Source organism: Bactrocera tryoni, chromosome 3 (genome assembly GCF_016617805.1).
Source record: "Bactrocera tryoni isolate S06 chromosome 3, CSIRO_BtryS06_freeze2, whole genome shotgun sequence".
NCBI classification, from domain to species: domain Eukaryota; kingdom Metazoa; phylum Arthropoda; class Insecta; order Diptera; family Tephritidae; genus Bactrocera; species Bactrocera tryoni.
Window position 1 is genome coordinate 39,707 of NC_052501.1, and position 24,458 is coordinate 64,164.

Below are 24,458 nucleotides of genomic sequence, written 5' to 3' on the forward strand. Positions count from 1 at the left end.
TGCCGCGAGTAACCGTATAACAAGACTGAAATAATTCAGCACGTTATTAGATCGGCTAAGCGCCGCAAAAAACTATTCTCCATAAAACCTTAACAAAGGCCTATGTATGTATGTATGTATATCTACTAGTACGCGTTTGTGTGAGTGTGTGAAGATGATGATAAGCTTATACGTTGAAAGATCGGCTGATGGCAGAAGGGAAGTGAAGTCGGCAGAGCCAGAATGCTTCTCCAGTGAAACAACAAACTAAACTCGCGCCTGTCAGAAATTTTACAGTTTGATATAAACTTTTTCGAACTAAAATAAACTAGTCTAAAAAGGACTGTTTTGCGCTTTTTCTAGATTGATTTTTCAAAGCGCCATTTTTGTTTGACTTCTAAATATTAAATCGTTTTAACATTAATTAAAATGTACAAAATTCCCCAATACGGACAGTCCTTATAACCGGAAAGCTCTCATAAATGGACAAAATTCATAATATTTTCATACAAAATTCATATTCCAATTCCTATAACCGGATATGAGAACATACCAATGACCGGGCATGGACACTATTTTGGTAATATCTCGTTCAAATTATATTTGATAAACGGAAAATATTTTAATAGTTCCCGATTTTTGAATTTCTATTGTGGTGTTTGAAATCAGTTTTTTAAGAACAATATGCAAAATGATCACAGCAAACCAATTGACTTGCGCTGCCACCGTTTGGCTCGCGGTGGCTCAAGGGAAGCTAATGTTACGTACAATAATTGTCATTAAATCCCTTTTGGCTTATAATGGTTCGCATTTATTATATTAGTTCAGTGGAAATATAGTTCTGAATTGCTGCTTCGGACTCTAAAAACACGTTTTAAACACAGTCTACTCCCCCATGTCCATGTGGACAGCTCCCTTAGCCGGAAAAAAACACTGTGACGGTGGGTGCCCGATTATGAGGAACTTCACTGTACACTGAGTGCGTGAAAACGCTTTGTTGTTTCAACGACAAATCGTTGTCAATTGTGGGTTTTGAAATAATTTTGAAATATCATTCTTCATTGTTGAGATTAGCCTATTGGCTGAAAGAGCAGCTCATTGAACTCGCTCGCCGTTCAATTCTATTTGCTTAATTTCTCATGTGGAATCGTGTGTGCCTATTTTTAAGTGTTCATTTATTTGCTTATAGTTGTTGACACTAATTTAATAACTGTTCTTATCGGCGAACGTCATTTTATGTGAACATATGAATATACATACATATGTATGTATGTGGCTTGGTTCGACTATTGTAAAACTTTTAGCGATGGTGATTTTTCTATTTCTATTTTCTCTGATTGTTTTGTGTGTTTCACTACGATTATGAAGGTGATTATTGTTTATGTATTTAACAAACGGCCACGCGCCTCACTGTCTTATGCTCATAGTGCGAGAGTGATATTTGAAGATATCGACTTTCGGGGTTAGATTTTGCCGCATTCCGAAATTACTACTTAGGGAAATTGCTTGGTATAAGAGTGCAATTTCACAAATAAGGAAGGACTAAGTTCGGGTATAACCGAACATTTCATACTCAACTTCCAACTTGCAAGGATTAAAGCCGTTGTAATACCTTCAGGTACATAAGGCTTGTTAGTTATATGGGGCCTTATAACTCGATTTTATTCATTAACAAATATGCACCGTTATTAAGAAAACCCGTTCTCTCAATTTCAATTTTATTAAGATAAACGCCGGAAGTTCGAAAATCATTTTATTAGGTTTATGGGGGTTAAGGGAAGTATTGACTCGATTCAACCCATTTTAACACACACGCATACACACAATCATCAGGAGAGGATTCAAAATTTCAATTATAAGCATATCTCACACATTGTCCGACAATGTAGGTAAAAAGTCAACTATAAGCACCAATGTCTCTGTGTATTTAGCTATTGATCTATCGCGCTTTTAGTAATTTGTAACATTACCGTTAGGAGTGGGCGGGATTGTCATCCAATTTCATCCTTTTTCACACTGTCGGCAGAAGCTCTTATAATATTTTCTGTAAGCGAATTTGGTTGTTATAGCCACAGACATTCGGATTTCAATTCGTCTTGTCATCCTGATTATTTATATTCACCCTGTCAAGAAATGTATCGGGAATTCTTCATTCCCCCCCAATCTCCCGCTTATATGAAAGAAAGGTAATTTTTTTCCTAGGTTGTTACAACTGTCCTTAATATGATGCCAAAAATTAGTGTTAACCAATTCACCTGATATGGCCCCCTGTGACTTTACCTTTCTCCACACTGAAATATCCACTTCGGGGAACACCCTTCGACTCAACTGAAGACATCAAAACAAATTTGACGCGCGAGCTGAAGGCTCGGAAAGTGCCTATAAAAAATGTTTTGACGATTGGAAGAAGCGTTAGCACATGTGCTCTCGATACATTCTTGACAGGGTGTATGTGCATCTTCTTCTTCTTAATTGGCGTAGACACCGCTTACGCGATTATAGCCGAGTTAACAACAGCGCGCCAGTCGTTTCTTCTTTTCGCTACGTGGCGCCAATTGGATATTCCAAGCGAAGCCAGGTCCTTCTCCACTTGGTCCTTCCAACGGAGTGGAGGTCTTCCTCTTCCTCTGCTTCCCCCGGCGGGTACTGCGTCGAATACTTTCAGAGCTGGAGTGTTTTCATCCATCCGGACAACATGACCTAGCCAGCGTAGCCGCTGTCTTTTAATTCGCTGAACTATGTCAATGTCGTCGTATATCTCGTACAGCTCATCGTTCCATCGAATGCGATATTCGCCGTGGCCAATACGCAAAGGACCATAAATCTTTCGCAGAATTTTTCTCTCGAAAACTCGTAACGTCGACTCATCGGTTGTTGTCATCGCCCAAGCCTCTGTACCATATAGCAGGACGGGAATTATGAGTGACTTATAGAGTTTGGTTTTTGTTCGTCGAGAGGGGACTTTGCTTCTCAATTGCCTACGCAGTCCGAAGTAGCACCTGTTGGCAAGAGTTATCCTGCGTTGGATTTCTAGGCTGACATTGTTGGTGGTGTTTACGCTGGTTCCAAGATAGACGAAATTATCTACGACTTCAAAGTTATGACTGTTAACAGTGACGTGAGAGCCTAGTCGCGAGTGCGACGACTGTTTGTTTGATGACAGGAGATATTTCGTTTTGCCCTCGTTCACTGCCAGACCCATTTTCTGTGCTTCCTGGTCCAGCCTGGAGAAAGCAGAACTAACGGCGCGGGTGTTGAGGCCGATGATATCGATATCATCGGCATACGCCAGCAGCTGTACACTCTTTTAGAAGATGGTACCTTCTCCATTTAGTTCTGCAGCTCGAACTATTTTCTTCAGAAGCAGGTTGAAGAAGTCGCACGATAGGGTTTCGCCTTGTCTGAAACCTCGTTTGGTATCGAACGCTCGGAGAGGTCCTTCCCGATCCTGGCGGATCTCTTCGTGTTGTTCGCCGTATTAGTTTTGCGGAGATACCAAATTCAGACATCGCGGCATAAAGGCAGCTCCTTTTCGTGCTGTCGAAAGCAGCTTTGAAATCGACGAAGAGGTGGTGTGTGTCGATTCTTCTTTCACGGGTCTTTTCCAAGATTTGGCGCAAGGTGAATATCTGGTCGGTTGTTGATTTCCCAGGTCTGAAGCCAAACTGATAAGGTCCAATCAGTTTGTTGACGGTGGGCTTTAATCTTTCACACAACACGCTCGATAGAACCTTATATGCGATGTTGAGCAGGCTAATCCCACGGTAGTTGGCGCAGATTGTGGGGTCATCTTTCTTATGGATTGGGCATAGCACACTTAAATTCCAATCGCCGGGCATGCTTTCGTCCGACCATATTTTACAAAGAAGCTGATGCATGCTCCTTATCAGTTCTTCGCCGCCGTGTTTGAATAGCTCGGCCGGCAATCCGTCGGCCCCTGCCGCTTTGTTGTTCTGCAGGCGAGCAATTGCTATTCGAACTTCTTCATGGTCGGGTAATGGAACGTCTGCTCCATCGTCATCGATTGGGGAATCGGGTTCGCCTTCTCCTGGCGTTGTGCGTTCACTGCCATTCAGCAGGCTGGAGAAGTGTTCCCTCCATAATTTAAGTATGCTCTGGGCATCGGTCACTAGATCACCTTTGGGGGTTCTACAAGAGTATGCTCCGGTCTTGAAACCTTCTGTAAGCCGCCGCATTTTTTCGTAGAATTTTGGAGCATTACCCCTGTCGGCCAGCTTATCAAGCTCTTCGTACTCACGCATTTCAGCCTCTTTCTTTTTCTATCTGCAAATGCGTCTCGCTTCCCTTTTCAACTCTCGGTATCTATCCCATCCCGCACGTGTTGTGGTCGATCGTAACGTTGCGAGGTAGGCAGCCTGTTTTCTCTCCGCTGCGACACGGCACTCCTCGTCGTACCAGCTGTTCTTTTGCACTTTCCGAAAACCAATGGCTTCGGTTGCAGCTGTACGTAAGGAGTTTGAAATGCCGTCCTACAGTTCCCTCATACCGAGTTGTTGACGAGTGCTCTCAGAGAGCAGGAGTGCAAGCCGAGTAGAAAATCGTTCGGCTGTCTGTTGTGATTGCAGCTTCTCGACGTCGAACCTTCCTTGTGTTTGTTGGCGCGCGTTTTTTGCTGCACAGAGGCGGGTGCGAATCTTGGCTGCAACAAGATAGTGGTCCGAGTCGATGTTAGGACCTGGGAGCGCACGCACATTTAAAACACTGGAGACGTGTCTTCCGTCTATCACAACATGATCGATCTGGTTGGTAGTTTTTCGATCCGGAGACAGTCAGGTGGCTTGATGAATCTTTTTATGCTGGAATCTAGTACTACAGATAACCATATTTCGGGCCCCGGCGAAGTCAATCAGCCTCAATCCATTGGGGGATGTTTCGTCGTGGAGGCTGAATTTACCGACCGTAGTGCCAAAGATACCTTCTTTGCCCACCCTGGCGTTAAAGTCGCAAAGCACGATTTTGACATCGTGGCGGGGGCAGCTCTCGTAAGTGCGCTCCAAGCGCTCATAGAAGGCATCTTTGGTCACATCGTCCTTCTCCTCCGTCGGGGCGTGGGCGCAAATCAGCGATATGTTGAAGAACCTCGCTTTGATGCGGATTGTGGCTAGACGCTCATTCACCGGAGTGAATGATAGTACTCGGCGACGGAGTCTCTCTCCCACCACTAAACTTGCGCTCCTTTATATGACCACTGTAGTAAATGTCACAAGGACCTACTCGTCTCTGTCCTTGTCCCGTCCATCGCATTTCTTGGATGGCGGTGATGTCAACCTTTAGTTCTTTAGTCCATCAGAGTCCGGACATTCCAGGTGCATGCCCTCAAATCGTAGTCCTTATTTCGTTTGCCATGGTCGTCATCAAAAGGGGGGTCTCTCATCCGAGGCTGATTGTTGCTTTCATTGGTAAGATTTTTTACGTGGCGGGTCCCAAACCCAGCGCACAACCCTGCGGAGGGGATGTTTCGCCTTCTCACATTAGCTCGCCTTCGAACGGATGTTCTTAGGCTACCCAGAGGATACTTGGTCAAAGACCGGAAGTAGTGAGCTGCTTGAGCCATATGTAAAAGAATCGTTTCTGGCCACTCCCAAGTGAATGGCGTTCAGAGAACTTTCCTCACCTGCGTGAACTTCTACACATGACTCTATATATGCATATGTACATACATATATACAACTAGGTGATACAAACAACCGTTTGAGGAACAAAACTATTATACTCTGCAGCAACAAGTTGAAAGAGCATAATTATACATATGTACATACATATGTCGGTGTGACAATAAAAAATATATAACACTTTAAAGTAGCGTTATTTGAATTATGTCTCTCTGCGATTCCTTATCTTGAATTTATGGCATGCTGTGGAATGTTTTAGAGGCCGCTTCTTCTAAGAAACTCGAACTAGCCCTCGCACCGTCGTTTTTATATCGGCTGATTCGTACGAGTATTTGTTGTAGTTATATTGCATACAGTAATTTGTGATACATATTATTAAATAATAAATAAATATACTTTAGATTTGATTAACATATCTGATGAGCTTTTGATTTATGGAGATATGGAACAGTTAACTTGAAAATGAGAGAAATTGACACACGTCTGAGAAATCCCTTTCAGGCGTGTTTAAATGACTACAGTAGGTGCAAGTGGTACTCACACTTGTTGATACGTGATAGTTTTCATTCCGATTGCGTAAAGCCATACAAAATAGTCATATTCATATACATACATATGTATTTATTGTTGTAGTGAGCTGTTAGGTATGAGTAGTATAACAATCACAATTGCTTAATTCAATTTGTATACCCACGCAAAAAACGTTCCTGCGAAAATTTGAGAACCAGGTGGTCTTGTGAATTGGAGTGAGTATTTTGTGTTAATTATTGTGAAAAATTGTGTAAATAAAATATTTATTTAGTGATTTAGCCATTTCCGCCTGTCTGCCCCTCTGTATATAAGCACTAGTTTGCTCAGTTTTTGAGATATCGATCTAAAATTTTGCCCCCTCTTCCCCCCAGAAGCTGCTCCTTTTCGGAACCGTGGATATGGAATCACTTTAGCAGATAGCTGACATTCAAGCAGACGGATTAAAATCAGTGTACGTTTTTTTATAAAAGATATTTTTTCATATTAAGGGTGTAAATTGTTGCACAAGAGTGCTATAACTAATGCTTCTTTGAAGGGTACTATTACCTCGGTGGAGCCGAGTTAATGTTGAAAAACAATCATTGCGGAATATTTTTCGAAATAGAAGATGACAAATTAAAAATATAATCCCTCATAAAAGATAAGAATTGTAAAATGTTATGGCAAAATAATGAAGATGTTAGGAATGGGAAAGATTGCAAAGCTTCGACGAATGAAGCCTCGAATCTCTCAATATTTTCTTGGTGAGTTAATTATTGGTTTTATAATTCATACTATTAATTCATGCAAATTTATTGGACAATGTTACTAATTATGCGGTTTTAGATGCAGCTTCCCAAAATGAATTCGACAGGTAGACCTCAATGTAACTAGCACAATATCTAAAACTATGCAATTGAAAGTTGATCTGAGCCTCGGAGTGTAGACGCGAGAAACAATAATTTCGACAAAAACCCATGGAGGAAATGCATTTACCATACATTTCCGAACCATTTACATTAATAGTGTCATAACTCAAAAAGTATGATTTTTAAGTTGAGCATGTAGAAATGTGCGCAATTTAATAAACAGTCGAGATAAGAACGCGAATTTATTTCAATTGTTTTTTCGTTTGATTTCGTAATCACAACAATGACCCACCTTAGTAGTGCTAGGGCGGAGTTTGTTTATTTTTGCAGATAGAACGAGATATTTTGTGTTACAACGATATTGTTAAATATGTAATTACTATACTTTCTTCATGACTTTTTTCTCAACAATAACGACACACTTATCTTATGACAGCGAAATTGCTTTATGTTTTTCACAAATAACGTCCTCATTCAAATTGGAAAACATTTATGGCCCAGAAAAAACTTTAGTACACCCTTTTTAGGCTACTTACGCTCAGATTTAAGGAGCTATACCAGTGTGACACTTAAAAAAAATTTTTTTTTGCTTTTTCGATAGTTTATATATTCAAAAATATCCGTGAAATCGGCACCGTCGTATCTTGAATAGTTTTGGAATGGCAGCGCTCAGAGGTGCAAACATATACATATAAGTGAAACTTTAAACGCGTTTTTCTCGAAACGACATTTTTCAAAATTGCTGACATCATAACTCAAAGAGAAATTGACAGATCGACTTCAAATTAAAACTGGGTATAGTTGAGTATGTACATTTGCTATACAATGGACTGCGATCTTTTTATATTGGTTGAAAATTGTCAATTTGGCATTAAAAAAACGACCATTTTTTCGTAAAAAAAAAACGATTATTTTTCAAAATTACGCCATTTTCTTAATTTTTGATTTTTTTTCAAAGATCGTAGTTCATTGCATAGAAATTATATTTAAGTTTAATAAACATTTTGAATTTTTTTGTTTCAGCTACTCATTCGACCGGAATCATGCCAGCAGTTGAGGCACTTTTTTTCTCGGCACTTCCGCAGACAGCACATAACTCCGTTATTTTTCAATATTTTTGTAAAAAAAAAAAAAATTTTAATCTAGCTAAAAATATACTTTATTACGTCCATAGAACGTCGAAACATTCAATCTAGTACTTTCTTTTAAAAAACTTCACGAAAATCGCCTAATTTTTCATGCGTCACACTGGTATAGCCCCTTAATATATGTATGTATTTTAATTTATTCAATGTACTTATGGATAATGCTTATTTCGTAAATAAGAGACAATTGAAAACTATAAAACGCTCTCGTTAAAAATCGACTTTTTTGAGTTATGACACTATGCATGTGAGCGACATTCAAAAACTCTCAAATGTGTAAATTTCATCAGTTTGAACACACCACATTAACTATACAATCATGTCTATACATTTGATGTTTATGACTTTCGAACACTCCAAATATAATCGCAAACGTTCATAACGTTCAATCTACAATTCTGTAATTTTACATATTGAGGGTGATATTGATATTGCTGATATTGAAGCTTTGACTAAATAAATAGAATAATATGCGGGACATAAGAAAAACCACTACTTGTCTATCTGAATTTTACGAAACAAAATCAATATCTTAAATAGTGATTTGTTCTTATAATTTATTTCGAAAAAAAGGTTCCACTTACTGTACTGTTCCAACGCTTCCAAGTGCACTTGGACAGGTACGGGTACTTTAGTAAATCCTCGTTACGGTGAATTAATGTCCAAAGAACGATTAGTTGCGCAGTTTATTGATAAGATATAGAAGCCATACAGATAACTTATCGCGACGCTTATCTTTACAAATATTTTAAAGGCTTTTGCAAGCAATCGCGCATGCTTAAGTGAGCCTACACATCACTGTACTTAGGTATTTTAATGAACTGATAAGTTATTGCAGAAATTGGGTGATGAAGAGCCATTAAACCAACTCGCTCAAAATATAGAACAAACAGAGTATCATGGGGAATAAATATAATACGTTTGCAGGTTGTTTTTTTATATTTAGGGATTTGTTTACCCTAGTGTTGAAATCTAGCAACTCACAACTTTATTATGGCGCAAGCTGTTAATGCAAGGTCGTCACTTGAACGACGCAGAACAGTAAATTCTGAGTGGTACACAACCATTTGATTGGCAGTTGTCTCTCCACTCTTCATCATGACAATGCGATCACACATCGACTGAAACACGTGGTTTTTGAGCATTTAGAACTTCAATTAAAAATTAGACTAAGCGTTTAGAATGCATGGTTCGAGAGACCTCAATGAAAGTGGCAAAAGTGGCAAAAGTATTTCGACAATTGGTTCAAACGCATGCAAAAGCGTATAGATCTGAATGGAAAATATTTTGAAAAACAATAAAGCGATTTTTGATGATTCTTGTTTGTTTTTGTTCTCTAATCATGAAATATAAAAAACAACCCTTGTATAATAAATTAGCCTCCATTAATTAGATCTCATGATATGGGTTTCGAGTACTAAGTGATTGCTACACTTGCTCTAATAACAATAATACACTATAAAATATAAAAATTATTTAATTGTCTGATAAAGCGAGAACTTGATTCCACTATTTATGACTTATATATTTCAGAGATCCTTTTTCGTTTCATTACGAATGTATGTACCTTTATACGTAAGTTCTTATTGGGTGTAATGCTGTTAAAAGTGCGTATATATTTTATTATCTGGAACACTATACGCGATAAGAGTCGCACACATGATATACTTGAGTACAATAATCATATAACAGCCAAAGGCAACATTTCAAAAGCAACATTTTAAATACCTGTACACGAAAATAGTTCCACTTTTAATTGAAATAAGGTATCTCAACGTAAATGAGTGTTCTGTTATGGTATGGCAAATGATGGTATAGAAATCGAAGAACCTCAATTGCATGAATTGTTACCTTTTTATATTTCATCCAAACCTACAACCTCATATTATTCCTTTTTATTTTATTCCATAGTTATTTGGTCTGTAGGAACGACTGGCGTAATAATGAACTTTCAAACAAAGTTGCTCTTTGCAATTGGGTTATACGAGTGCTTGCATGAGTGATACCTTCTCCTCCCTTTGTTGGAAAATGAATACAGGACAAATTTGCATGTAAAACTGTGAACAAATTACAAATTACAATTTCAGAGTGATAATAATTTGATAATAAAACTAATCGAGAGAGATATAGGGTTATGGGTTATGTGTATATAAATGATTAGGATGACTAGAAACGTTAAAATCCGGGTAACTATCTGTCTGTCCGTGAAAGGGGCAGAGGTCTAAATTAGATGATGGGTGTGGCACTGTCCACTTTTAGGTGAAATCCCATATCTCGAGATTCGCCCAATCTATTTCAACAAAGTTTGGTGTGTGACATTCAACTGTATTAAGGGTATGCCATTTTACGAGTATAACCAAAAACTGTTCAAATCCAACTAAAACTGTTCAAGTCCGTAGGTCCCGAATAATACCAGGACCTAATGTTGACTTTTACCGCAAATATAGGTCAATATGTGAGATATATAATTGAAATTTAGGGATACTCATTCTCAGACAATGCTATGTCCGTGCGACGAAAATGTGTTGAATCGGGTCAATACTTACTTAGATCCCTGATGTCTGTTACAAAGTGAAAAGCACATTTATTTAAAAATGTTTAAGAGAGAGAAAGTATTCGATATATTTAATCTAATTGCAAATATTTTCTTTAATTACCAAGCCAGGAGGTATAATAATGACATGAACTGAGGATTTTGTTGACCGTTGTTGTCGTGAACATTTGTAACTTAAATTGTCAATCTATTAATGCAGTACCCCGCCTAAACCAAAAACAATATAGCAACACCAACAACAACAGTAAAGCTCAATTTCATTTTTTTATAGTTGATTGATGTCAAACCGCATTAACCGCAGAGTTAATTGAGCGTAAGCTCAGTAGAAACATGAGCTGCTGTAATGCTTAGCTTTGTTATTGTATTCGTGAGAGCTACGCAAGTGATCTGGAATCACTTAATTAGTCAGAAAACGCATGAAGCGGATGGGTGGGCCAATCGTAAGAAGGTGCTAATCCATCTGAGGCTCGTGTGTAACTTTTCCGATTATTTTAAGGCGTGCAACAGTAAATACACAAACGTGTATGCAAGTCTACACATACCTTAATGTTCATAAGCTGTCCTCGGTTACATATGTACATGGGAAAAGAAAGGCAAATTGGGCACGGTCTAAATTAAAAAAAAAAATGTTTATGTTGGAAAATTTTTTTTTGGGCAAAAACTGAAACTTCAGTTCAAAAAAAAAGTGCAAACTGTTCAACATACATAGGACATAAGAAGTGCATTCAACAAATGAACACAACAAATTCCTAAAGTATTTTCAATTTGTGTTGCATTATTGTATATATGTAAGTCGATTTATTGAAATGGTTATATGAATGCATCTCAAAGTTTACTTTCAGTCTTATTCAATATTTATAATAATTATACTTAGCATTAACTTTTTTTTATTGCCAAAAAAGTGTTACACTGTTCGACTCTTCGAATAAAATAATCGAGCTAATTTTTTCATTCGGATCTCCTACTATACCATACACATACTAACATATATCGCTTGTGGGTATCAATGAAACAGTATTAATATTAACTGTTACTGACACGCCTGAATTCAGAAATAAAATCAATCTTGCTAGAAGTCTAATTATACCCAGGGTATATTAAGTTTGTCACGAAGTTTGTAAACCCAGAAGGAACCGTCGGTGACCCTATAAAGTATATATATAAATGATCAGTATGTTGAGCTGAGTCGATTTAGCCATGTCCGTCTGTCTGTATATATACGAACTAGTCCCTCAGTTTGTAAGATATCGTTTTGAAATTTTGCAAACGTCATTTTCTCTTCAAGAAGCTGCTCATTTGTCGGAGCGGCCTATAACATATAGCTGCCAAAAACTGAACGATCGGAATCAAGTTCTTGTATGGAAAACTTTCACATTTGATAATGTATCTTCACGAAATTTGGTATGAGTTATTGTTTATAGAAATAATGTAATATCGAAAGAAATTGTTCAGATCGGCTCACTATAGCATATAGCTGCCATACAAACCGAACGATCGGAATCAAGGGCTTGTATGGAAAACTTTCGCATTTGACGTGATATCTTCACGAAATTTGACATGGATTACTGCTTAAGGTAATAACATAATCTCCGAAAAAATTGTTCAAATCAGATTACTATATCATATAGCTTCCATACAAAATGGACACATAGTTACTAAAAGAAATACACCTGTGAAGGGTATGTTCGCTTCGGTGCAGCCGAAGTTAACGTTTTTTCTTGTTTTAAACTGTGTGTGACCAATGCAATACCGATCTTACAGGCTTTATTTAACCGCAAATAGACCAACATAGATCTCCACTCGCTTAAATTTTTGTAAGAAATTTGGAATGGCGAATAATGCCCCATAATTTTATTGAACATATGCCCGTATCTACATTATACATATGTATTTATATTTGAACTATGTACTTTGTACTCACACTTACACAAATACTTCTGCAGTATTTATGCAGAATGGCGTCAATTCACTGTAACTGCGGCCTATAAATTCAAACATTAAGGCCCAGTCGACATAAAAATGTAAATATATATGTAAATTTCATATTTACATAACCTTGAAAATTTTGTAAGTATTTACGAGCATATAAAACAATAAAATTGTTACCCTAAAATGTCTTCTTATTTTTGAATTATTCTCATTGCAATAGTTTTGGTTTAATCTACACTGCCAGTGTAAATGCAAAGATGCCGACAATATTAAACATTCCCACAGATTTTGCTTCGGCTAAATAATAAATTTATAAACGGTATTAAGGTCAACTATGAAAATGAGGTCATTTTATGTTGACATACTCTAGCTGTGCAACATTCGCCAACCCGCTGCCTCGTAAATCCTCTAACGGGTCAAACAATCAAGGCGTTCTGCCTTCCAAATTGAATTCCTGCCCCAACACATAGCAAGCACTCTTTTGGGGAGGTTGGTGGCGATAATCAATACAACGTGTGACTAAGCAAAGTGGGACTCAAGGACAAATATACAATCTCATCTCATTACTGAACTTTCCATAAAAGAAATATGTAAAAAATCCTTGTTAAGCGATGAAGTGTGAATAGAAAAAAAGAAGAACAAGAGCACACACTCAAATGTTATCCCAAAAGCCGAACATTTCAGGCAGAAAATATCGGTTTAGAACTGCAGAACTGGCAAATACTAATAAATACTTGTAACTATACAGCATTGCAGGTTTTACATATTTTTCTTTTAACCGAAGCACTTTGTGAAATTAAAATCGGTTTTTTATTTTATTCCATTGCTGTTATATTTCGAACCATGTGTATGTATTTTACACTAATGAGTTGAGTGCCCATAATCCGCACACTTTTGGGAGCGCGCAACGTTGTTGCAGTGAAATGTTACAAAATTCTTTGCCCAGCCGAAAGCTATGCCAAGGGGAGAACAATACTATGTGTGTCACCACGTGTCTGAAGATATGCATGCTGGTGTGCTTTCCATAATTCATAAGGATAGGCCCAATATAGAATTATAACAATGCTGTGCTAAGTTGCAGCTTTTCAGCGGAGGCCGAACAAAAAGGTGTGGAATGCATACAAATCTGAATTTATTTAGAATTCGTTTGTATTTTGTGTTAATTGCAATGCAGCAACTGTTTCGTACATATATCACGTAAAAAGGCTTCTAGGGTCTCATGACATTGCGAATGGGAATATGCAAACGCACGAGAGTTTCTAAAAGAGAAAGGCTCATATAATCTATGTATATACATATGTACAAAGCCGTTGCTTAACCACCCACACACGAATTTCACTTTAATTTATATAATGGAGAGCAGCAAAGGGAATCCTACTGATTCATTTAGAGCTGATGCAGTTATACCTCATACATATAGTGTGTATATACCCTTCAAGTGTTTTCCTACGGTCAGAGTGAAATCCTGCAACCGTTGTTATAATATACAAGGTGTGTTAAAAAAACGAGAATTTTCGTCCAATCTTAGCGGCTGCTACACTTTAGAAGCATTTGTATCAACATAAAAAATGTTTTTGACATACAAGTAAATACGGGTATTTTCTGGACACATCTCTTATATAATATACCATAAAATCATCTAAAACACATATAAGTATATATATCTGTATTGGTGCCCTTTATCCTTGCTTATAGTCTTTAATGCGATGCTATTACTGATACATTTCTTACCAAACGTGTGGGGACTACAACTTTACCACCGACTCCAGATCATCTTATAGCTTCTACACGTGTACCTCTGTATAAACACTGTCGTTCGTCATGAGATCATATACAACACGCAAGGAAGGGCTAAGTTCGTGTGCAACCGAACATTTTATACTTTTGCAACTTGCCGCAATCAAAGCCAGAGCAAACGTGCGAAACGGAATCCAAGCAATTTTATATATACATACATACATATACTATATATGTATCGGGTGATTTTTTAAGAGCTTGATAACTTTAAAAAAAAAAAAAACGCATAAAATTTGCAAAATCTCATCGGTTCTTTATTTGAAACGTTAGATTGGTTCATGACATTTACTTTTTGAAGATAATTTCATTTAAATGTTGACCGCGGCTGCGTCTTAGGTGGTCCATTCGGAAAGTCCAATTTTGGGCAACTTTTTCGAGCATTTCGGCCGGAATAGCCCGAATTTCTTCGGAAATGTTGTCTTCCAAAGCTGGAATAGTTGCTGGCTTCTTTCTGTAGACTTTAGACTTGACGTAGCCCCACAAAAAATAGTCTAAAGGCGTTAAATCGCATGATCTTGGTGGCCAACTTACGCGTCCATTTCTTGAGGTGAATTGTTCTCCGAAGTTTTCCCTCAAAATGGCCATAGAATCGCGAGCTGTGTGGCATGTAGCGCCATCTTGTTGAAACCACATGTCAACCAAGTTCAGTTCTTCCATTTTTGGCAACAAAAAGTTTGTTAGCATCGAACGATAGCGATCGCCATTCACCGTAACGAAACCCAATTGCTGCGAACGGCGACGAATCGACATTTCACGGTCTTCAGCCACACTCTCAGAAACAGACGCAATATTCTCTTCTGTACGCACTGTACGCATTCGTGTGGTTGGTTTAATGTCAAATAAAGTAAACTGAGTGCGAAACTTGGTCACAATCGCATTAATTGTTTGCTCACTTGGTCGATTATGTAGACCATAAATCGGACGTAAAGCGCGAAACACATTTCGAACCGAACACTGATTTTGGTAATAAAATTCAATGATTTGCAAGCGTTGCTCGTTAGTAAGTCTATTCATGATGAAATGTCAAAGCATACTGAGCATCTTTCTCTTTGACACCATGTCTGAAATCCCACGTGATCTGTCAAATACTAATGCATGAAAATCCTAACCTCAAAAAAATCACAAAATATAACTCCACTGACCGACATATTCAGCATGAGGTTAGTTAGAAAAACGAAAACCATTATATGTATGTAGTATATGGGAGTCGGGGTAGTATCGACCCGATTTCGTCTATTAACTATTATCATGCCACATACTAAAAAAATGTTCCCTGGGTTCCATTAAGGTACCTCAGATTTAATCACCAATCATATGGAGTAAGGACAGCCGGATGTTCGAAAATTCTAATATTAGTTAAATGGGAGCTGGGTCGTTTTTACCTTTTTAGGCGCAAGGATACATTGTTGTGGGTAAATACACTCTCTTATTTTCATCGAGATAACTCACATGTTGGCCGACGTATGCAATATAAAGTCACCTGTAAGTTCGAAAATCTTTTTTTAGGTATATGGGAGCTAAGGGAAGTATTGACCCCATTAAATACATTTTTGACACGCAGGCATACAATTATCAGGAAAGGATTAACCCTGAATTTCAATTATATATCACACATTGCCCGAGCGACAAAAAATTATGGGCCACCTCATAGAAATAACGGCGTATAATGGGACCTTTCAAATCATTGTAAACACAATTCGGAAATCAAAGGTTTTACTCACAAATATTTGAAAATAAAAGGAAAAAAGTGAAAAAGCGGACTAACTTTTAAAAATTTGCAAATTATATACATATGTATGTAGTTATATGATAAGATTTCGTTATAATTGAAGCTTAGTTAACCCAATTTTCGCTTTTCTCAACCCCACACTCAATCATCATTCGGCCGGTATGCAACAGCATAGAAAAGAAACTCTCCGAGAACCACATCTCTACAAATTATGAACAGTCAGCTTATATCGAAGTGCTAAGTTTTACCTATTCACACATTTGAGTTGCAAATGTTTCGAAGCAATCGACGCTAATCTCGAAAAATCACAACTTTGACATATGTATATGTATACATACATATGTATGTGAATTCTTACACATAGATATACATACAAATACGAGGATTGTACAAAAATGTCGCGAATTTTAAATTTTCGCGGGCTGCATGTATTCGACTTTCGATGTTTTTTGGCGTTATGTTGGTACTCATATCCTTTACTTATGCTGAAAAAGAATATTACCTGCAAGATATGCGCAATTTGTGCGAAGCTATCCGCCGGAAACGCTCGGCAGAACAAAAATTGGCTAACGCATCGTTTCGCCAAAAACATCACATTAATGGTGCCGCAGCCACCGAATTCCTCAGACCTAGCCACAGTGATTTGTTTGTTCCCAAAACTGAAAAAAGCCTATGAAAGGACGACGGTACGCTAGTGTTGAGGAGATAAAAACTGCATCAAGGAGGAGCTAAACAAGATCACCAAAAATAACTTTTTTCAGAATTTTGAGGATCGGAAAGAACGATGGTGGAACTGAAATATATCTGGGGATGATTACTTTCTTAAGAAATACACAATTCGTGATTCGTTATGAGCAAATCTCGTATACATATACACAAGCATAGCATTTCACAGCTGCTTCTGGCGCCGTAACAATTTGGCGTCGTTGGTAACTAGTTGGTGGCCCAGCCAAATGACAATACCAGCGGCTAATTTAATTTTCACGTTCACTAATTTGATTTTCGAATATACTTACATACTTACACACTTATGTACGATACCAGCCTCAACTTTTGTAAACGTGTAATGTAAGCGTATAAATAATAATAATAGCTTATGTAAATGTAGGTACATACATATGTACGTGTGTAAATAAGCATTTATTTCTATACAATACATATTCTAGTCTTTCCGATATTATCGGTGTTATGTCATATGGTGCAGGCACACCGTGGGTACTCTTGAATGGGCCATAAAGCTCGAAAACGGAAGTTGATGCGCTTGATGTGCGGCACAACGCTGGTTGCACGAAGCAGCGGTCGCTGGACTTGAAAGTGACGTAAGTTTTAGAAATTGAAATTAAAAATTCAACTACCTCATTCTTGCGTGCGGTGACAAGAAGGGCAAATGTATACATAGTTCAACCTCTGGGTATGACTGAATGCATTTACGCAGGAGCTTATGCCCGTCAGTCGCGATCATGTTTTATTTTTACAAGTAGACGTGCCGGTTACACTCTCGTTTCTGTTTTGATTTCTATTTCCAATATTTATTTTGTTGTTGTTTTGCAGGCAAAGTGTTAAATCTATGCGAACTTTTATTATAATTTTATTGTGGATTACAATTTGCGTTTATTTTGTCTACAATTTAACATTTTACGTAATTCGAATTCCGCCGACAAATTTCCTTGAGACTTCATTCAATATTATTTGGCCGAATTTAAAATCTTCATTTTGCATTCAGCGTTTACATTTACCAACCTATGTACATATCATCTTTTCGATCTATCATCTTTTTCATCATAAGTAGCGGCAACGCTGAGGATACTTGAGATGAAAAGCATAGGATAGAATAATCCGAAGCGACAAGATACGATTTGCCAACGGTGCTCGAGTGCCGCCTTGTTTGCTGCTGCTGAATATGTATGATATAATCAAAGGCATCGACGCCACAAAGCCACCAAATCTAATTAGCTTGATGGCCATAAATCTTCAGGATCTCCTTGACGTTCCTCATTACGACACTTGTTTACTTATTCCACTTTGTTTTGTTTCGTCCTATGTTTTCATGCGTTAACTACGCTGATGTAGATAAAAGGATTTACCATCTCTAAAAATTGCTTACACAGTTACTTAGTCGCAAGTAAGTTTTGAGTTCAGAACTACTATAAGTCAACTTTGCCAAAATCACACATAGATGGCACCACCAGGGGGCGCTAGATTCAAAAAGTCCTGTTTACTTTGGAAAGCACCTTGTACGACGACATTGACATATGTAGTACAACGAATCAAGAGACAGCGACTGGTCATGGCTAGGTTACGTTCGCCGGATGGTAGAGAACATTCTACGAAGACCTCCACTCCGTTCGAGAGATCACTTGACATCTCGAATTGGCGCCAAATATCGAAAAGAAGAAACGACTGGCGCGCTGTTGTTAACTCGGCTATAACAGAATAAGTGGTGTCTACGCCACCAAAGAAGAAGTTTATAACCAGTTCGTTTTACTGAAAGGCAGTTCCACTTGCCTACAAACATATGTATGTACGTAGGTGCAGCTTTGCCACATGCAGTTATTGAACCACTTTTTAATGTTTTGATGTTGGTTTTTTTTATTGTGTGTTTTCTTTATCAAATAAGTATGTATGTAAGTTTGTGGACATGTGGAAATGCTGGATTTCTAAAAATGTTTTATGTACTTATGTACAGATGTACATACTTGTATGACTATAAGTGTGTATACACTCCTAGTTTCTTGATGAAACTCAATCACAGGTCACATACATTGGCATATACATATGTACATACATGCATACACATGGATACCTTTATCTATATATGTATGTACATAAGTATACATATAAGTAAGTATTTGACGTCAACTACGTATTATTGAATCCGACCTAGTTAAGCGCTTAATAGCGGGTAATTAGATGACTTCGTATGTTTTCCCATATCATATTCGAGGCCACTTGAATTATTGCCTACATTTAGGGTGAATATGAATGAAACAAAGAATCAAATTGGGTACAAAAACAAAACCACTCCACGAAATGGGGTCTCAACGTATTTTCCGTGTGCCATTTTGTGAGTAAAAAAGGATCGTCGAATTTCCAACCGGCACCGCTAATGTAAGCATACTGCCCATGCATTATTGTTGTCTCCCATTACATTTCGCTGAACGATATTTACTTATTTTTATTTAATAGTTTATTTGATGGTGATTGTTAGGAAACAAAAAGATAATTTGATGTTTTCTATTCAAATAAGGGATTGACCTTCTTACATCCTAGAAGTATACACAAGTGCGTGTAAGAGTGCATAAATGTGGGTGGTGTGTATGTTCATACATTGCCTCACCAATTTCAACTTACCAAGGCAAAGTAAACACATTCAACTATAAATTTTATACATACGTAACTTACTATCGAGATAACCAAACTTAATCCACGCCATGCGGTAATGCAATAAAAAACGCAAATCAGTTTAGGCGCCCCAGTCATCATAATAAAAAAGCGGTGAACTGACTGACACACAGAGTAGAAAACAACACAACATTAACGTCAGTGAAATGAAAATTCCGCAATGTTGGATGTTTTTGTACAAATATGTAAAAATAGACTAACTGCTTTTTCGGCCTCATCTGCACGTAAGTGATTATTATAGCCGAAAATATGTAGATATACATATGTACTTAACCAAACATGTGACGGTACCTGTACATACATGTACATATATGTATGTACATATATACATACATATATATGTACATATATTAAATCACGAGACACAAACAGCTCATAAACAAGAACACTCAAGATAAATATATGCATTTATACAGACATGCGTACATATTTTTATAGATAATACAGTGAATGACAGGTCTTTGGGATGAACAATAGATGCAAGGTACTGCGAGGCCCTTAGCTGATGAAATGTCTAACTGAACACTAATTTCTGCAGAATTAAGGCATCTTCAGCTGACCGAATAAATTTAATCTGTTGATTAATGAACAATATGTTTCCTCACTTTTTTGTGTGGTAAAACAAGGCAAATACAAGGGCAAAACCGTTATCACGATATTCGGGTCTACGTAACCCGAACAGACACATATTTTTATTCGACCAAGGACTGTTAATACGACATTATTCCTCAAAATTATTTGGAGATAGTGTTCTTCCGCTATAACAACAACAGTGAGAAAACCAGCTAACGCAACTCGCATTAGGTCAGTGTTTTTCGAATTCCAAAATTGAATGTACCAAATGAGTAACATGGACCTATGAGCAACTTGAATAATCAACTCAATAAAGTACAATTCTGATATCAATTACATATAAGCACACTCGGCTTTTTATTCCTAGGCCATTCAATGTCAGTAACATCGACTGTGCCCCCACTAATAACCATAATTTCGGATGTAAAGGGTGTCCCAAAATTAACGAAAGCTGACTGTTTAGGCTTAGTAAAAATGGAGCGTTACACGATAGAACCACTTGTCTTCATTATTGAACGATATTTCAAAAATAATGAAAGCTTGGATGCTGATTTTTCGAGCAAAGTTATCTTAAGCGCCAAAATTGCCGTTTTTACGGTTCTGACAAGCCACATATGATTGTGCAAAGACACACAACGTTTCACTGTTTGGTCTGGATTTTGGGCTGAAGTCATAATTAGACCATACTTTTTTGAAAATGACACTAAATCGCACGATTACGCACAGCTCTGTTGCAAAAAGCGCACAACCATGTGTCCTTTAAAGTAGGAGATTCAACGTTGCAACAATGAAATCCAGCCACATTTATGCAGAATAGTTATGGAAAATTTCGACCAAAGCCGTAAAGGCCATTTGCCGATGTTTTATTCCATAGATAGCCCCATCTTATGTACTTTATGATACTAAAAACTGTGTTTTCTATTTAACTCCGATCTTGCGTTAATTTTGGTACACCCGTTATGTACCATACGTCTTTCGTTCATCTAATTACAATTCAATTTGTTATTCAAATTGCTGAAATTATAAACCGAAAACAAGACTCAAAAGCCGTTCATTTAAAATACGACTTGCATGCTATGCTTGAGCAACTGGATAAGCAAGCGTATATATGTAGTATGCTCAGAGATTTGATTCGAATCATTGTGCTTCTCAAATGAAGATTGCATTTGTCAATTAATAAAAGAAAGAGCAGTGACTGTCGATAATCGCGTGCACTCAGACTCACTGCTGTATGAACCCCGCAGAGAAGCATTAAACTAGTCAGGAAATATACTATTTAGTTTAGAATTTCTTTTGGACGAGTTATAAAAACACCAGACATGTACATACAGAATCCATAGTAAAGAATCAAATCTCAGATCAGAAATTAGTATTTACTGTATTGTTAAAAATTAATATTTTTTATTGATTATTTCTCAACCGAAAAACTAAGCTTGTGTTTCATAATATTTTGACACAGCTTGTCACGCTGATCATTTATAAGTAAATACTTATGTACGAGGTAATAAAAAATAAATATTAGTTCGTCTACATTAATGTGTCGCCTTTCCGTATCAAGCCTTTTTTTGGATAGTCTTTAGCTCTTTCAGCCATTTCACGGAGTAGATACCAGAAACTGGAGGAGAGCTTACCGCGCAGATGTCAAACTTGAAAAATCGGGGCCATACAACAAAGTATTCATATGGTAACGAGTAATATAGTATTTTTTTTACATTCTCTCATATAAAGTTTTGTGTTTTGCAGAATTCTGGAATTGAGCTATTTTTGAGTGCAACCGAAATCGGTGAACTTTGAACAAAAAAAATTACAAAGGAAAAGTTAATTTAATCCAACTGTTATTTTTTCTAAAGTTTACAAAAATAAATATAAAATATTTTGACATAAAATTGCTCAATAAAACATGGTTTAAAAAATGTTTTAAGCGTGCTTTTCTCTGGGCGTAGCATGTAATAAACGATGAACAAAGCTGGGTTAAGTGAAGTCTACGTTTATGAAATAAAACAACTTTTATCAAGAGGATATTGCTGGAATATGTACATATGTATATCGCTTTGTCAGCAAATCGCGAATACAAAAGACCGCACATACATGTGTAAATGTATGTATGCACATACATGTGTAAATGTATGTATGCACATATGTACATGCGTATGTAGATGTTTTATATCGTCGAATATCAGAGTTCACAGCTGTTTGATATGTGTCTGTATCGTTTTTGAAGCTTCCAGAAACGGGTTCTGCTAATTACTAAGACTGCAAAGTGCGTACACTCCAGTCCAACGACGTGCAGTCATCCATATAGTATACATAAGTATGTATAAAAGATATAAATTCACTTAGCATATGAAATAAATACGCCGCTATGTATGTACAAGTATATGGATCATATATACAAATGTGCAACTTTGTAGCAAAATTGTATACCAACTATAGAACGATTTTCCAATGGGTTTCAATTAGACCAATGGCTTTGCGCCACAATCCAACTAGACATGTTTGGCCTATTTTTGAAAAGGTATGAACCGTTGTTTGTATGGCGAAAAGTGTTGATTTTAGTTTGAAGCACACTGATCTGTAGTTGATCTCAGATTTTTTTTCAACATTTTACAGTTCGCATTGAGTTTCATTACTTATTTAAAACTTTTCGCACAATTTAAGTGCAAGTGATTTAATTGCAAAAGCGGAATATAAAAATGCACATCTAATTGACTCCGTTCCGGTCGACGTTTTCGAATATACATACATACATATGTACATACATATATACTTAGTATATGCATATGTAAAACATATTTAATTCCATCATGATACTACATTGAAATGTAAATTAAGAGCACTAATTGTGCTAATGTAATAAATTATATTTTATTATATTTTTATTTAACTAAGGAGAAAACACAGCTACTCACACGGCTGAAGTTGTCTTAAGTCGAAACAGTGCTCCAATTACTTTACCAACTTGGCATTTCTTCCGCCGTCATTACATATGTACATACATATGTACATACATACACATTTAAATATATACATACCTACGTAAATTCCTTAGGTCTTATATTTCGGAATAATAGAAATTGGTGTATTTATCATGTGGGGTCTAAGAGATGATATTGACTTCTATATACATATATACATATATTTCTCACATTTTCACCGGATATGGACCTCCAGACGGTTACATATGATGTAAAGTGAACCAGTCTGAGCCATGAGAGATATTTTCTCAAGTAATGGAACTCCTGATGGTACGGACTTATTTTTTTCCGCTTTTGCAACCATATTACATTTTACTAAATTTAAAATTTAGTACTAGATTTGGGCAAATCGATCTTCTAAAAATGGCGGTGTCCCCTTAATTATAGCCTGAATTGGGTAAATTAAGCTTACCAAGAGCAACATCAGAGACCCTATATAGTATATACAATCGTATATAAATAATCAGCATGGTGGGCAGAGTCTATTTAGCCACATTTGTCTGTCTGTTCGTTCGTCTGTTTATATATAGTACGTCTCAGTTTTTGAGATACCTACCTGAAATTTTAAAATTAAAAGCTGCTCATTTGTCGGAGCGGCCCATATTGGCCCGCTATAGTATATAGCTGCCATACAAAATGAACGATCGGAATAAAGTACTTGTATGCTATGCTTTTCGTTTGACGAAATATTTTCAAGAAATTTTACATGAATTATTGCGTAAAGAAAGAATGGTGCAAACTCTGAAGAAATTATTCAGATGATGTCACTATAGCTTATAGCTGATTGATCAAAGTTCTTCGAAGGAACCTTTAATATTACATTTGTGAAGAGTACTATAGCCTCGGTTCAGCCGATATAATTTTTTTTTTTGTTTTTGAATTCTGATGTATACTTATATACAACTATGTATATCAAGATTGTCACGGCCACTAACCAGCATATTTCAAAAAAAATAATACAAATTTCATATTTCCGAAAACTGCCGAAGAAGCCAAGCAAAATGAAAATCGCTCAAAGGCTTTGAAGAAGCCTGCAACCAAACTCTTCTACATAAATAAAAAAAAAAAAACAAAAGAATAGGGAAAGAGCATTTGAATGATTGGCATAATGGCAAAAAAAGTATGTGTTTGTATGCTTTTATACATTTTGGGTTAGGTCAGGACGCTTTTGTCAATGCCACATACACTTCTCAACTCTGTTCAGCTATTTGCCTATAGCAAGAAAACTAAGAAATAATGGAAATAAACGAAGTCGATACATGCAGTCGAAACATTTTTATTTTGGAACGATTTTTAAGAGATTGGGCTGCCAAACCAATAACTTTGAATGGCTTTATTTTATTTCAAGCTAAAAAACAAGTTC

General features: G+C 36.9%; 1 protein-coding gene across 1 annotated transcript in view; it reads right to left on the reverse strand.

Annotated features, from left to right (window-relative positions):
- The window catches only part of LOC120770059 (serine/threonine-protein kinase DDB_G0283821), a 40,235-nt gene that overhangs the window by 10,786 nt on the left and 4,991 nt on the right, over nt 1–24,458 (reverse strand). The window lies entirely within an intron of this gene.